Here is an 18,077-nt window from a genome sequence, read left to right as displayed (position 1 = left end):
TTTTGCATCCCTGGTTTTTAGTGCCTAAAAACAGAATTTTGAAAAAATTTCTATACTATTCAAAAACACACTTATTCAAGTGTACCCCTACAGCATCTTAGGAGACTTGAATATTTTCTTAACAACTGTTAAAACCAAACTAGTGTATGTGATCAAAGGCATCCGATTCTAGTAACTATATACAAAACAAAGTAAAAAATGAATAAAGAATTTTACCCTCATTAGACAGCCATTTTGATGTCTGTAGTGTTTATCAAGTCTGATTGCTTTAATGACTTTAAGACAAAGGTTTCCACAGTGTACTGTAATTGACTAACACACATAATAGCAGAAGAGCAAAGCAAGGGGTAGAAGTAGCATTCAAAATCTCTAAGCATAATATTTTGTTATCCTAAAAACAACATACTTCTTACATGGTGGGCTGCAGTTAAAGAGGATTTAGGGATATTCTGTTTTTTGAAATAAAATTGGAAAAAAAAATTAGAGTTATCATTGAAAAGGTCTGGATAATGGCTTTCTTGAATTGTATATATTTCAGAAAGTGGAAAGACAGAGAGACATTAATAGTGATATAATAAATTTGTTTGAAGACATTAATAGTGATATAATAAATTTGTTTTTGAGAATGGCCTTCTACATAAAATTTATAAATATGAAAAATAGCATTTTTTTTTTCTTTTGAGACAGAGTCTCGCTCTGTCGCCCAGGCTGGAGTGCAGTGGCATGATCTCTGTTCACTGCAAGCTCTGCCTCCTGAGTTCATGCCATTCTCCTGCCTCAGCCTCCTGAGTAGCTGGGACTACAGGTGCCTGCCACCACACCTGGCTAATTTTTTTATATTTTTATTAAAGACAGTGTTTCACCATGTTAGCCAGGATGGACTTGATCTCCTGACCTCGTGATCCTCCCATCTCGGCCTCCCAGAGTGCTGGGATTACAGACATGAGCCACCGCCCTTGGCCTAAATACTTTGAACATTGAACACCCACCCAATACTCATCAAAATAATTGTGGAGTTTTTGCTAATATGGTTGTTACGGTGCCGTTTGGGAGATTAGCCCAATATTTACTCACACAATGCTATGACTACCACTGGACTTGTGTAAAGCAGTAGCTAAGTGAAACATGCCCACAAAACTTAGGAGACATGTTCTTAAGCTCTATATAGAACACACTAAAAAGAAAAAGTGCTTCTACTTTTTACCTATAATGAAGTTAATAATCAATTGAGGAAATGAATGAATTTAAGATTTTAAAAATTCATTTAGTAATTAGAAAACTCATAGGAAAATATACGTCACATCAAATATATTAGCAAAAGCATATATATTTAGCCATAGAATTCTACACAGAAACAGAAAGAGCTGTGTGTGTGTGCGTGTGTGTGTGTGTGTGCGCGTGTGTGTGTGTATGTAGAAAGAGAAAGATACTGAGATTGAGATTGGGATTTATTTAACAAAACTGGCTGAAATAATTATGGGCTAGCAAGTTTGCAATGTGTATGTCTAGTCCACGAGGCTAAAAATACATGCAGAAATTGATACTGTCAACTTGAGGCAAATTTTTCTTCCTCAGGAAAACCTCAGTTTTGCCAAGTTGACACAGAAAACTAACCATCACAAAAACTAAATTGATTCATTGTAACAACTCAGTTGCAATGACTATGGAATAAAATAGACTTTATATAATGGATCCCTACCAACACTCAACATGGCCATTTCTTCAAAGTAACTTTGTGGCTCCAGAGCCGGGTAACTGAAGATACTGGTCATGAAGGGAATTGGGGTCCTTTCACTTCTTCTGTGAGTCTACTAATTACTTGATTTCCTTTATTAATTGAAGAGACATGTGAGGTACAGAATGGAAATCACTTCACACTCTTGCTGTCTCTGAATTTACCCAACGGGATGAATTTCTAATAGGAATGATCAAGTGACCATATTATTCCAAGATATTGAATCCTCCATTCAGTTGATTGACTGACTTTAACCTTACTTCTCCCTTTCTGACTTTTGTATTTTATTGTTATATGTTTTAGTTCTGCAATTATGTCAAATTAAAAATGTCTTTTTAAATTCAGTTTTGTATGGATACTATTCATTTATGTTCACCCATAGGTTTCCCTTTGCAGTGTTCTTTACTCTTTTCTACATTTGCATGTTCATCTCTTGGTTCTTTTTCCTTCTGACTGAAGAAATCAATTTTATATTATTTTTAGTACAGGACTCTATATTGACAAACTTCCCATTTTTGTTATCACCTTAAATCATTTTTATGAGTATAGAATTCTTGAGTAGTATAGAATTTTATGAGTCTTGAATATAAAGTAATGTTCTCTCAGCACTGTAAAGATTAATGTACTGTCTATATTTGCAACAGTTTTGTTGAGAAATCAGATATATTAGTATTATTTATTATTGCTCCTTTGATATTAATATTTTTTAACTAGCTATCTTAAAGACTGCATTTGCCTTTAGTTTCACTTATAATACATCTAGGTATTGTTTCCTTTATGTATGTCTTGTTTTTAGTTAATCTACATATGTGAGTTGAGGCAGGGCATTGCCTTTGAAAAATTATTGGCAATTATTTCTTCAACTATTGATTCAGCTTCACTCTTTCCTCTCTCTTTCTCTTTCTTTCTGGGGTTTGAGGAATATGCACATCTGACCTTTCCAGTAAATCCCATGTCTTTGATGCCCTATTTTTCTCCTCCCATTCTTAATTACATAACATTATTAGTACTATTAGCACAGCCACTCAGTCTCTTTGGATTTGTATGACTTATTTTGGTCATATTTTAAAAGTCTATATGTTGTTCGTATATTTGTTTCAAGTATTTATTTGACTTGTTAATGGCACATCCTTAGAATTGTTTTGATTTAATTCAAAATATTTCTATTTTAGTATGTTTATTTAAACTATATGCATTAATTATAATAAATTATGTGAGACCTTATCTCTCTAATTCATTCAGGGCATTTTTAATATATTTTTTATTAGTGACAATAATGTATACTTATTGTTTATAATGTGTTTTGAAATATATAATCATTGTGTGATGGCTAAACAAAGCAAATTGACATGCACATTACTTCACATACTTATTTTTTCATGATAAAACACGTATGATCTACTCTCTTAACAATTTTTATGAATAAAATACATTGCTATTAAGTATAGTCACCATGTTGTGCAAGATCTCTTGAACTTATTCCTTGTGTTTAGTGAGATTTTGTATTCTTTGACAAATAGTGTTCCAACTCCCCCCACCACTCCATCTTTAGAAACCACCATTTTCCCAGCACTTTGGGAGGCTGAGATGGGCGGATCACGAGGTCAGGAAATCGAGACCATCCTGGCTAACACGGTGAAACCCCGTCTCTACTAAAAAATACAAAAAACTAGCCGGGCGAGGTGGCGGGCGCCTGTAGTCCCAGCTACTCGGGAGGCTGAGGCAGGAGAATGGCGTGAACCCGGAGGCGGAGCTTGCAGTGAGCTGAGATCCGGCCACTGCACTCCAGCCTGGGCTACAGAGCGAGACTCCGCCTCAAAAAAAAAAAAAAAAAAAAGAAACCACCGTTTAACTCTCTACTTCTATGAGTTCAACATTTTTAGATAAAACATATTAAGTGAGATCATGTAATAATTGTCCTTCTATTTCTGATTTATTTTACTTATGCTAATGTCCTCTAGGTTCCTTTATGTTTTCACAAATAACAGGATTTCCTTCTCTGTAAAGGTTGAATAATATTCCATTGTGTATATACAAAACATTTTTTTAAATTTTCAGCTTTAAGATTCATGGGGTACCCGTGCAGTTTTCTTATGTGGATATATTGCATGATGCTGAGGGTTGGGTTACAAATGATTCCATAACCCAAGTACTGAGCCATAGTACCAAATTAGTTTTTCAAATCTTATCCTACCTTTTTCCCCCTGTAGACTCTAGTACTGCATCTTTATGTCTGTGAGTATCCAATGTTTAGCTCCCACTTGAAAGTGGGAACATGCAGTATTTGATTTTCTCTTCCTGTTAATTTGCTTAGGATAATGGCCTCCGGTTGCATCCATGTGACTGAAAAGGGAATTATTTTTTCTTTTTATGACTGCATAGTATTTTATGGTGGATGTGTATCACATTCTCTTTATTGACTCTATCGTCAGTGGGCACCTGGACTATTCCATGTTTTTGTTATTGAGAATAGCACAGCAATGAATATATAAGTGCATATTTTTGGAGGGTAGAATGGTTTATTTTCTTTTCGGCATACACCAAGTAATACTGGGTTGAACCCAGATTGCTGGGTTGAATGGTAGTTCTGTTTTAAGCTCTTTGAGAAATTTCCACACTGCTTATCACAGTGCTAAAACTAATTTACCTTCCCATCAGGATGCATACATGTTCCCTTTTCTCCACAGTCTCACCAGCATTTTTTTTTTTTTTTTTGGATTTTTAGTAATAGCCATTCTGACTGGTGTGAGATGGTATCTCACTGTGCTTTTGTTTTGTATTTCTCTGATAATTAGTGATGTGCAGCATTTTTTCATATGTTTTTATGTTTTCATTGAGAAGTGATCTTTTCATGTCTTTTGCACATTTTTCATGGGGATGTTTTTTGCTTGTTGGAATACTTAAAGATTCTGAATATTAGACCTTTGTCAGATGTGTAGTTTGCAAACATTTTCTCCCTTTCTGTAGATAGTCGGTTTACTCTATTCATAGTTTATTTTGCTGTGCAGAAGCTTTTTAGTTTATTTAGGTCTCCCTTCAATTTTTGTTTATGTCATGATTGCTTTTGGGGACTTAGTCAAAAGTTCTGTGCTAAGGCCAATTTCAAGAAGAGTATTCTAAGGTTGTCTTCAAGAACTTTTATAGTTTGAGGTCTTATGTGTAACTTTTCTAGCCAACGTTATACCGAACGTGCAATAGCTGAATGCATTTTCCTTGAGAACTAGAACAAGACAAAGATGACCACTCAACACTTCTCAATATAGTACTGGAAGTCCTAACCAGAGCAATCAGGCAAAAGAAAGAAATAAAAGGAACACAAAAGAAAAAGAAGTAATCAGACTATCTGCCTTGGCTGAATATACAGTCCTATACCTAGAAGATCCTAAAGATTCTGCCAAAAGAATTCTAGAATTGATAAATAACTTTAATAAAGTCTCAGAATACACACTAACTGTACAAAAATCAGTATCATTTCTATACACAAAAATGTTTAAGCTGAGAGTAAACTCTAGAACATGATCCCACTTACAATAACCCCAAAGAAAATGAAATACTTATGAATACAGCTAACCAAGTTGATGGAAATCTCATGGAGAACTTCAAAACACAGTTGAAAGAAAGCAAAGGCAACACAAATAAATGGGAAAACATTCCATGCTCATGGATTGTGAGAATCAATATAACAAAAATGGCCATACTACCTAAAATCAATTTATAGATTCAATGCTATTGTTATGAAACTACTAAGAACATTTTTCACAGAATTAGAAAAAAAAAAATTCCTCAATTTATATGAAACCAAAAAAGAGCCCGAACAGCCAAAGCAACCCTAAGCAGAAAGAACAGAGCTGGAGGCATCACACCACCCAACATCAAACTATACTATATAACCACAGTAACCCAAACAGCAAGGTGCTAGTACAATAACAGACACATGGACCAATGGAACAAAATAGAAAACTTAGAAATAAAGTCACATGCTTACAACCACCTGATCTTTCACAAAGCTGACAAGCAGCAGCAATGGGGAAAGACTTTATATTTTTATATTTATATATTTTTATATTTAATAAATAGTGCTGAGATAACTAGCTATCTATAAACAGAAGATTAAAGCTAGACCCCTACCTGTCACCATATATAAAAATTAACTCTAAATAGACCAAAGATTTGCTTTATGGTTGATCATGTGGTTAATCTTGAATTGTGTTCCATTGCAGATAGAAAATTGATGGAGTATTCTATAGACAACAATTAGGTTCAACAGGTTAAGTGTCAACAGTAAGTCCAGAATTTCTTCATTAGTTTTCTGTCTCGATGATCTGTATAATCCTGTTGATGGGGTGTTGAAGTCTCTCACTATTACTGTATGGCTGTCGCCATCTTTTTGTGGGTCTAGATACACTAGTTTTATAAATCTAGGTGCTCCAATCTTGGACACACTTATATTTAGAATAGTTAAGTCTTCTTGTTGAATTGAACACTTTATCATTATTTAATGTCCTTCTTGATACTTTTTTACTGTTGGTGGTTTAAAGTCTGTCATATATGATGTGAGAATAGTGACCTGCACTCTCTTGTTTTCTGCTTGGGTGGTAGTTCTTTCTCTAACCCTTTACTTTGAGTCAGTGGATCTTGTTACACAATGGACTGAAAGACACCATAACACCTTTGGGGCTCCATGGTTGCTGGTGTCTCCAAGTTTTTCAGGCACCACCATGTTCCCCTCATCAAGATGTGCATACCTGAGGCAGAAGCTATTTGCAGTATGCCTGGAACTGCCTGTCACACCTCGGCAGCTGGCATGACTGGCTTGCCCTCTGTGGGCACATTATCCAGATTGGTAGTGGAAAGTGAGCACAGCCCACTGGGCCAAGTGCACAGAGTGAGCCAAGAGGTAAACCTGGAGCCAAGCAAGGCATGAGAAGAAGCACTGCTGGCAACAGAGGTTTCTGGCTGATGGGGAATGACACCCAAAGGATTGTGTGACATTTCTGGGATAAACAGAGGAGTAGGAGTACACCTCTTACATTTTCATTTTTGAGGCTTCTTGTCCTCAGATTCTTTTCTGAAAACAGATGAAGCACCAGGTCTCTCTCAGCCAGTTAAGAGTGAATGGCCCTGTAATCCCAGCACTTTGAGAGGCTGAAGCGGGCAGATCCCCTGAGGTCAGGAGGTTAAGACCAGCCTGGCCAACATGGCGAAGCACCATCTTTACTATAAAAATACAAAAAATTATCCAGGTATGGTGGCAGGCACCTGTAATCCCAGCTATCTGGGAGACTGAGACAGGAGAATCACTAGAACCTGGGAGGCAGAGGTTGCAGTGAGCCGAGATTGCGCCACTGCACTGCAGCCTGGGTGACAGAGTGAGACTCCGTCTCAAAAATAAATAAATAAATAAATAAATAAATAAATAAATAAATAAATAAAATGAGCAAATGGCATGGCTGTAGAGGACAGGCTTGCTGGGAAGGACTTTGTTATCACCACTCCATTGTCCCTGGGTGTTGAGACTGTTGGCTTTGTTTCAATACAGTCTCCCTTCATGAAGGTCTAGCTGACACATGGGAGTGGAATGAGATCCTGAGAAAACTGAGGGTATCTGGCTAAGGTCACACCTCAGTGTTATCCCAAGGCCCCTGGACTGACTCCAATTCCTGAATGCCCCTTTTGGTGTCAGCCAGGACCCCCAGTCTTTCCTGTCATTTTCCTTCTGTGTTTCCTGACTGTCATGGTTCCTATCTCTTTTTTATATACAGTGTTAAAGGTATTGTTGCAAACCACAGAGATAGTATTACTGGGTAGAATGAGCATTTTGCTTAGTCATCAAGAGGGGAATTCAGAACAATGCAGTATCTGTCTATTCTTAGAAGCAAAAAGGATGTAAGCATTGAGAGGTTTTTCTTTCCCCTGTTGAAGGAAGCCATTTGCATAGGGCAAGAGGCTTTTTTCCCCAGGCATCTTCCCCTTCTCTGCATTTAAGTTGTTGTTGTTTGCACCATGTCAGGAGTCCTGTGAACACAGGGAGCTTCTCTATGCAAAAGATTGACTTTTTTCCTCTTGGGAAGCATCTTATTAGGCTAAGTTTTCAATTATCAAGACTCCCTTTCTCTCTTTTGCTTGAGAAGGACCTAATTCCACGCTTCACCTTAGCATTTTGCTTATGATAGGAAAGCAACAGAGGACCTGCCCCGTGGTTGCTGGCTGCAGTTTGATGAGGCTCATCTAGGACTAATTTAATGGGTCCATACATCCTCTTGAAGCAACTTTTTGTCCCAAATTTAATTTAAAGCTTTTAGTTGAAGCCCTAAAAAGGAAACTAGATCTGAGGGACCCAGAAGCAGTTACAGTAGAAGGTTAGAACACAGTGCTGGTGAGCCTGACAATCTCTGCTGATTAGGCCTTCCCAGTTCATGGGTGGAGAACTTGCTCGCATCCATAGCATAGATCAGTTCTAGGGAATCCAAAGATTACTGACAGTGGGAGGATAGGGCAGCATAGGTAAGTGCAAATACCCCTACCCACCAAGTCTCCTTGTTACATGGATAAAAGTTGCATTCATATCCATGGTGGGGACGCTTGTGGCCTCCACGACTTGGGGAAGGAAAGGAGGGAAGAAAGAAAGGTATACCTTCTTTTCTCTCCCTAACATACCCCAGGTTTTCACTGGAAAGAAAAAAAAAAAAAAAAGGGACCCCTCTTCCCTTCTTTGGAAATGCATTCCTCTTCCTGAATCACTGGGACTCCTTTAACCCTCACACTCTGGAGGAAAAAAAAAAATGCAAAAGGCAATCCCAAGAGAACAGGGAAGCAAACCCCAGAGGTACCTCCAGCCCTGCTCCTCCTGGTCCACCCCACCCTCCCTATCCAGGTTCTCTCTCAAGCTTGCCCTATCCTAGAAATTCTCATTTGGGGCAAGTCTCAGTCTCACTCCTGCCCCTACAAAACATGCCTGGCGAATATGGCTCCTCCTAGTGGAGACCAATATTAACCCAGAAGTTTGGGCAACTCAAGGGATAACTGGCTGAGTCACAACCTCCATACTTGTCAGGATCCACCTTAAGGATCCCACCTCCTTCCCTAACTAGAGACAATATCCCCTAAAATCAGAAGTTTGGAAAAGACTAGAACCATCACCGATAACTTGAGAATGCACGGCCTGCTCAAACTCTGCAGTAGCCCTTGTAATACCCTAATATTGGGGGTACAAAAACCTAGTGGAAAATGGAGACTGGTCTAGGACCTCTGCCTAGTTAATGAGGCTGTGATTTCAATTCATCTGGTGGTTTCCAATCCCTACACCTGCTAACTCAGATGCCTGAGGGAATTAAGTCGTTCATAGTCCTGGACCTACAGGATGCCTTTTTCTGAATAATAATATACTGTGACTCTAGGGTTTATTTATTTCCAATGATCCCTCCAACCAGACCACCCAGCTAACCTGGACCGTGTTGACATACGGATTCTGAGACAGCCCCTACCTGTTTGGGCAAGCATTGTCAAAAGATCTCTCTGAGTTCCTTTATCCTCAGATTAAATTATTACAATATGTATATGACATTTTCCTTTGTGCCCCAACTGAGGAAATCTCTCTGGAGGGCAGTAAAGCTCTTCTTAATTTTTGGCTAACAGAAGATATAAGGTCTCAAAGTCTAAGGCTCAGTCCTGTCAGACTTTAGTGAAGTACCTAGGTCTAGTCTTGACAGAGGGGACTAGGGCACTAGGCAAAGAAAGGATTAAGCCTATCTCCTTCTTTCCCCTCCCCCAAACCCTCCAATCAACTGAGGAGATTCTTGGGCATCATAGGATTCTGCAGACTATAGATACCTGGGTACACTGAAATAGCTTGTCCCTTATGTCATCTAATAAAGGAGACTTAGGCAGCTAAGACTTACTACCTAATTTGGGAACCAGAGGATAGAAGTGCATTTGACCAACGAAAACAAGCCTTTCTTGAGGCACCAGCTCTTAGTCTTCCCATAGGAAAGATGTTAAATCTTTATGTATCAGAAGGGAATGGGCCTGGGGTTCTAACCCAGGTCCGAGGTACAGTCCAGAAACCCAGAGGCTACCTAAGCAAGGAGCTTGATTTTGTGGTCAAAGGATGAACAGTCTGCCTCCAGGCAGTTGCAGTGATAGTCTTGCTAGTACCAGAGGCTACTAAGCTAACCGTGGGGAATAACTTGTCTGGACCGCTGTCTTCTAAGGGGGATCTCTGGCAAATACACAACAATCTCCTCAAATAGTAAGCTCTGCTGTTAGAGGGATCTGCATTCCAATTAAGAATGTGGCCCTCCATAAACCCAAACACCTTCCTCACAGAGGAACATGACTACCAGAGAAGTGGGGTATTGCTATAAAGATACCTAAAAATATGAAAGCAACTTTTGAACTGGGTAATAGACAGAGGTTGAAACAGTTTGAAGGGATCAGAAAAAGACAGAAAGATGATGGAAAGTTTGGAACTTCCTAGAGATTTGTTAAATTGTTGTGATCAAAATGCTGGTAGTGATATGAACAGTAAAGTCCAGGCTGAGGTGGCCTTGGATGGAGATGAGGGACTTATTGGGAACTGGAGTAAAGGTCACTCTTGCTATGCTTTAGCAAAGAGACTGGTGGTATTATGCCCCTGCTCCAGGGATCTGTGGAACTTTGATTTTGAGGGAGATGATTTAGGATATCTGGTGGAAGAAATTTATAAGGAACAAAGCTTTCAAGTAGTGGCCTGGCTGTTTCTAATAGTATACACTCATATATGTTCACAAAGAGATGGTCTGAAATTAGAACTTATATTTGAAAGGGAAGCAGAGCATAAAAATTTGGAAAATTTGCAACCTGACCATGAAGTAGAGAAGAAAAGTTCATTTGCTGGAGAGGAATTCAAGGCAGCAGAAATTTGCATAAGTAAAGAAGACCCAAATATTAACAGAAAAGACAATGGGGGAATTGCCTCCAGGACATTTTAAAGAGTTTTGTGGCAACCCTTCCCATTATAGACCTTGAAGCCCTAAGAGAAAAAAAAATGTTTTCATGAACTGGGTCTAGGGCCCTTCTGTACCGTGCACCATCAGGACATGGCAACCTACGTCCCAGCCACTCCAGCTCCAGCTGTGACATAAAGAAGCCAAGATACAGCTCAAGTCATTGTTTCAGAAGGTGCCATCTTCATGCTGTGGTGGCTTACATGTGGTATTCATCCTTTGAGTGCACAGAAGGCAAGATCTGATGTTTGGGAGCTTCCAAATATATTTCAGATGTATGAAAATGCCTGGATATCCAGGCAAAATTCTGCTGCAGGGTTTGAGCCCTCATGAAAAACCTACTAAGGCAGTGTAGAGATACCAGTCCATGAAAGCAGCCATTGGGGGCTGTACTTTGGAGAGCGGACAGGGGCTGAGATACCCAAGGCCTTGGGAAGCCACTCCTTGCATTAGTGTGGCCTGGATGTGAGACATGGAGTCAAAGCAGATTATTTGGAGCTTTAAGATTTAATGACTGACCTGCTGGGTTTTTGACTTGCATGCAGGTTATAGTTCCTTTGTTTTGGCCAGTTTCTCTCTTTTGCAATTTATCTCCATTTTAAAGCACACACACACACACACACACACGCACGCACACACATTTCGGACATATTGTTAAGGCAGTAATGTGGTGCATTTACTTTCTTCCCTTTATCTCATCCATTTATTCAAGTGTTGTGAATAAAAGATGTAATTTCAGATACTTATCATTATTAATTTTAGTTTATACATATTTTCTTTTTAAAATGACCATATCATTATATAGATATTCATTACTATAATACTATTATTTACTCCCAAACATAAATTTTATCATCTCACTGCTATTTTCTTTCACTTGTCTTTTTCACTGTTGACATTTTTAAAAATAAGATGAAGAATTTCTTAGTAGATTGTTTTGAGTAATTTTTCAAGTGATTTTATGGATATTTTATTTTTTCCATCCCTACATATGTGATGTTTTGCCTCTTTTGCTTTTGCACAGGGGTAAGATTATACTTCATGAAGATTTTTAAATTGAAGTAATTTTTTTCTAAAGCTCTGTTACTTCAATAGTTATCTGTATTATTTAGAACAAATATTAACCCTCTGCTCTGTTATAGAAATCTCTTTTGTTTTCTCCATGTAAGTCTTAGTCACAATTTTTTCTTAAAATACCCTAATAATATTAAAACATGTCTTGAAAGATGACACATTTTATAGGTTTTACTTGTTACTTACACAACAATATATTAATGGAAATTTTTGTCTATCTCGTCCTAGATTATTATATATGTCATCATATGCTGTTCTCTAACTTTAGAACATTTACATGTTCATATTGTTTCTTAATTAATTCTGTTTTCATGACTTTTTTTTAGCTGAGTCATCATTTTATTCTCAGCTAAAGAATATTATTATTCTAATATCATTTGAAGTGACAGGATGTTATTGTAATGACACGTATGTACAAGAAAAAAAAAAAAGCATTTGGCCACATAAAAAGAGTTGAGAGAAAACTTTAAACAATTCTTTAGAGTGGATAACAATGAAACCAGGCATTGTTATCAGTCAACATTGTTGTCTCAGGCAATCTAGGAACCCATGTCACCCTTTATGAAATATGTGACCTCACACAGTTACTTAAGATTTCTTACCACAGTTTTTTCAACTATAAATGGAAACATTAGAACCACCTGCCAAATGGATAAATCTAGCCCAGATTAATCTTTGCAGAATAAATATAAAGATGAGTATATAAGTTTTCCCATTAGGAAAGACACGAATTTTTTATTATCTTTTAAAATATTGCTAGATTTTTTTCTTAATAAAGTTTCCAACCAAATTACATTTATAATATACTTGGTTTTTCTACATCTAAAAATGCTAATACTCAAAGAAGGCAAACCTCCACCTTATTTAATCCAAGAAGAAATTAATTTTAATTTACAATTTAATAATTAAATTCACAATAGAAGTTATTTCAAGGTATTATAAAATAATTACATAAGCCATAAAAAATAATGGTGACTCCAATATGTATCAGATAACATGAGTAAGAAAGTAGTAAACTTTGGTTTCTCCTTCAGAATATCATTTTTTTAGCAAACATTGAATATTTTGTTAGAATATTTCTGTCCCTATTAGTTCATATTACATGGGTTTACACATACACAAATATAAAAGACAAATGTAACCATGTTTCTTATAGATTCACCATAAGCTGTGCATGTTTTTATTTTTTAGTGAATGGAATTTCTTCCCAGAGAAACATTTTTGTAGATCAACATTTGGAATACTAATGTCCTCTTTAAATTCTATACTTTTATTACTGTTATTATGTCAAACATAATAGAAAAAGTCATTGATGCCACACACAAGCATGATATAAATCTAAACCCACAAATATTTCTGCCTTCCTTCTTTACATTAAAAATTATTTCCCAGAAAATGTTTTTTATAAGTTTAATTAGAATTTTTCATCTCAATTTGATGATTATTATCACTTTACAAAACATTTTGCATTAATAAAAAGATGATATATAATAGCTATAGCTATCAAAAACTTGGAGTTTATCAAGTGCAAAAAGTCATTGGCACAGAGCCATAGAAATGTGAAGTTTTGTTCTTATAATGAACTAATTTAAACTCCATATCCTTAGTTGGATTCCTGCACATTTTCTTTGGCACTCATGTTTTCAAATGCAGTGAAGTAGTTTTAAAATAAATGTCTATGGAAGCTGCTGAATGTCAAAAGGCCGGCAATTGAAACTGACAAAGATCCTTTTGAAAGGGTCAAGAGTTAAAATTTCATAATGCACCTTAAAATAAAAGAGATTGACAGAAACTGATCCATCCAAATAGAAAAATACCACAAATGAAGGCCAGACAGTCAAGTCCGAAATGGACCTAAAATAATGGTCCAAAAGATAAAATGAAAAACAATTAGATTATCTTCCAGTAAGCAAATTTTAAGATTATTAAGAGAATGCATGTTTGGAAAGACTTTAGTGAGATCTGGATTTTTCAAATTGCAAATTTCTAAGGGGAAGAGAATGATGAACATAAGGGAGACATAGTTCAAGAGGTAGCAAGTAAGAAAAGGAGCCTCTTTGATAGCTTTCTTATTAGTACTTTTCTTTAGTGGAAAAGTTCTGTGGATGGGCTAGTGTAGGGTAAATTCTGTGTTGCTTTTTCATTTTATATTTTTCTCCTTTTAGAAAATAGTTGAATTTTTTTCCTCGTATTTTCTCCTTTGGTATTCTACTAATTTTAGAGTCTACATAGAATGTTTCTGGATTAAGTTGGACATTTTATTTTAGAATCAGTTTAAAAAATTGGTTAATTGGTTAAGGCAATAATTCTCAGTTTAATGTATTAGATAAATTTACCTTAAATGCTAGCCAAATTACGTAATTTACCGGGAAGCCACATCATCAATATTAAATGGATAATACATTAAGTATAAAATAATAGTTTTATTATACTGTTTAATATTTTCATAGTTTTCTACAAAATTGTGTAGACTTTGAGATTAGATAGCAGGTATTATGCAAGTAATATAGTCTAAATTTGTGGGATTACTTATATATACTAAACATACAAAATGTGATATATTGATATATGTGTACATTTTGAAATGACTACCACAATCAAGCTAATTAACATGTCCATCACCACACATACTAACCTTTTTTTGTTTAGTGAGCATACTTGAGATCTACTCTCCTTACAAATTTCAAGTATGTAATACATTTGGATGATTTAAATGTTTTATTTTCTCTTTAAATAACAGCTCCTCTTCTAGATGAAACTTACATGGCGCCTTGAATATAAGTTATTATATTATAAAAGCTTAATACAATTATTAACTTTAATGAAAATAATGATATCAGTAAAATAGACAATACCTTTTATATAATTTTTCTCTTATTTAATGCTTAATTGAAAAAATAAAACAACATGCATGGATAGAGTTTGATGGTGATTCAACAGTCTATTTATTAAGTCATTTATTATTTCATCATGTTATTTCAATCCTAATTGTCATATTGCTTTCCTGAATAATCTGAAGTCTCACCACTTCTAAAGATTAGTAAAGACAAATTTCATCATCACTTAAATGCCCATAAAAGTTAACTTTTTTTAGTAGAATTATTTATATTCCTTTGGGTATTATTGCAGCACTATTTACAATAGCAAAGACATGGAACCAATCCAAATGGCCATCGATGATACCCTGGATAAAGATAATGTAGTACATGTACACCATGGAATACTATGCAGCAATGAAAAAATGAGATCATGTCCTTTGCAGGGACATGGATGAAGCTGAAAGCCATCATCCACAGCAAACCAACACAGGAATGGAAAACCAAATACCACATGTTCTCACTCATAAGTGGGAGTTGAGCAATTAGAACACATGGACACAGCGAGGGGAACAACACGCACCAGGTCGTGTCAGGGGTTTGGGGGCAAGGGTAGGGAAAGCATTAGGACAAACACCTAATGCATGTGGAGTGTACAACCTATGTGACACGTTGATAGGTACAGCAAATCACTATGGCACATGTATACCTATGTAACAAACCTACACATTCTGCACATGCATCCCAGAACTTAAAGTAAAAAAAAAACAAAAAAGAAAATATGAAATTACAAAAGAAAGTTAACTGTTTCAGAATTAACGTTTTAAGATGTCATCTAGTTTTTAAACATAGACTTATTTAACAATTATAACTAACTTCTTGTTTTTAATTCTGATTTATAAATTTTTGTTGAAATATTCCAATATATTTTTTTACTATGAAGATCTGTCATAAAATTAGCCTGTCTAAAAATGTTTTTAAAATTTTGAAAAACATAGTTTTAAATAAAAATTAAAGTGAAATTGAGGCTAAAATTCAATTGCTTCTTTATAAACTTTGTCCCTCGAGTTATATCATATTATCTTTTCACTGTTCTTCTTAACAGTACGATCCTTCCTTCATTTTTCTATCACCATATTTTATTTATTGTATTATGTGGTCACTGACTATCTGAAATTAAATGTAAGTAGAATAAAGCCTCATATTCTTTTGCTCATTAATAATTATCCAATCTGTGTTTTATTTAAATTACCCCATGACGAAGAAATTCCTATTAGAGTTTGATCTGCCAATTCAAAAGATACCGTAACCACCACTCTTTTTTTGTTGTTGTTTACTTTAAGTTCTGGGATACCTGGCAGAATTTGCAGGTTTTTTGCATTGGTAAACAAGTGCCATGGTGGTTTGTTGCACCTACCAACCTGTCATCTGGGTTTTAAGTCCCACATGCATTAGGTATTTGTCCTAATGCTCTCCCTCCCTTTGGCCCCCAGCTCCCGACAGGCCCCAGTGTGTGATGTTCCCCTCCCTGTGTCCATGTGTTCTCATTGTTCAACTCCCACTTATGAGTCAGAACATGCGATGTTTGGTTTTCTGTTCCTGTCGTAACCAACACTTTTAAGCCATTGTGTTACACAAGAAGAAATTCGTGGAGTATGCTGATTGCACATTTCTATAGGAAAACCGCAATGTGTGTACACAGCAAGACAAATGAGAGAACTCTTCAAATTGTAAGCATTATCTTGAAAGTTATGGATGAAAACATATAAAATGGTTTTGCTGTTGCCCACATAAAAATGACAAAATAATGTATTAAATTGTAAATATTCATAGAAAATTATTCTTTAAAACTTACCTAAACCTTTTCCTGTTTATTTTTTATACTTACCTATTCTGAGCATAGATGTTATGATCATTTCACAATAGTTACTCTAATTTTATTCTCAGGATAAAAACAAGATTGATGTGGATAAATTATTAAATATTTTCCTCCATTGGTTTACCAGCTTTGAAAAAGTTTCTAAAATACGGTTCATTTTCTAATGAAAGTAATAAAGTTATACATACTAATTGATGAAACTTTACAAACTACTAAAATGCAAAAGCAAATAATAATAGTAGTAATAGTAATAATAATTTGACAACACAGAAACAATAATCAGTAACAGCGTTACATACTTTGTTCTCTTGTAATGACTTTAGATATAGTGGAGATAATATTGTGTATGCCATTTTTATGCTACTTTTGTTCATTAAAGATTCTTCCTATTCATTTCATTTTTTATCTTGTCTTGTATCAGAGGGGAATTATTTTGTTATTTGTATTTGCTTTAAATTTAGTTGTAATGCCATAAACTATAACAAATTCTCAGTTAAGTGGTTAACAACAAGGGTTCTGAAAATAGATTTTGGCAATTTGAAACTGAACAATATCTTTTACTAGCTATTTTCTGTTGAGCAACTAATCTAACATTATATATAGTTTTTCATCTATTAAGATATGGAAAATAACATTATCTATAGAAATTAAATGTTTCGAGGATTAAAGTAATCCTTTCAAAACCCTTAGCATGCAGCAAATGCTTAATAAGTTTTAACTATGTCTCTTTATTTTTTTTTTTTGTCTCCTTTGTCAACTACTACCACTGCTATAACAATTACTTCTTTGAGATCAACTACTATTACCAAACCTAAAACTTTATTCTAATAAGCAGCAAGAGTCAAATTTGAGAGTCAGACAAGCTTAGATAAAATCTTTACCAGGCTTTTACTAACTATGTGGATCAGGAAAATAACCTAATCTCTCTGAATCCCAGACTTCTCATTTGTAAGAATGGGGATAATGATACAGCTACAAAGCTGTCATTTTTGATTTGTGTTAATATGGCTTGCAAAACCCCTGGGACATATTAGGTACCAAATCAACATGTCTCTGTTTCTTCTCCCAATTTTTATTAGTTTAATTCAATTACTGAAGTCTAATTTTGTTCCAATTTTATATAATGATTATTAATACATACCATAATTTAAGTTTACATTTTAATGAGGAAAAATAGGAATTTCTGAAGGTCCAAATGTTTATAACAGGAAGAGAAAGAAAAATAAGAAACGCTGTGGAAAGGTTTCTGATGTTGCACAATTATTTTTAACGATTCCATTTCTAAATAGTTGTTCTAATATTCAGAACAAAGCAATTTGAATTTTTAAAAGAATGTTTATGTCTAACCTAGTTTATTGTAGTTTTTGTCCATATTATTTAGAAATGCATTTATGAGATAGTAGTGTTTAAGTTGCATGAGAATGACCTTTATTCAGAGTTGCAATCAATACAGTACTTTTATTTCAAAAGAAATTTCTAAGGTCATGTTAGTTAAAAAACAGTGCAGCCCTTTCACAGGGGATTAAAGATGTCTTCATCGAGAGGTATAAAATATTTTTAAAAATATTACGATACTAAGCAAGATTACT

This window comes from Papio anubis, chromosome 9, assembly GCF_008728515.1.
Source record: "Papio anubis isolate 15944 chromosome 9, Panubis1.0, whole genome shotgun sequence".
Lineage (NCBI taxonomy): Eukaryota > Metazoa > Chordata > Mammalia > Primates > Cercopithecidae > Papio > Papio anubis.
The sequence above is the reverse complement of the archived record's forward strand: the minus strand, read 5'-3'. Positions refer to the sequence as shown.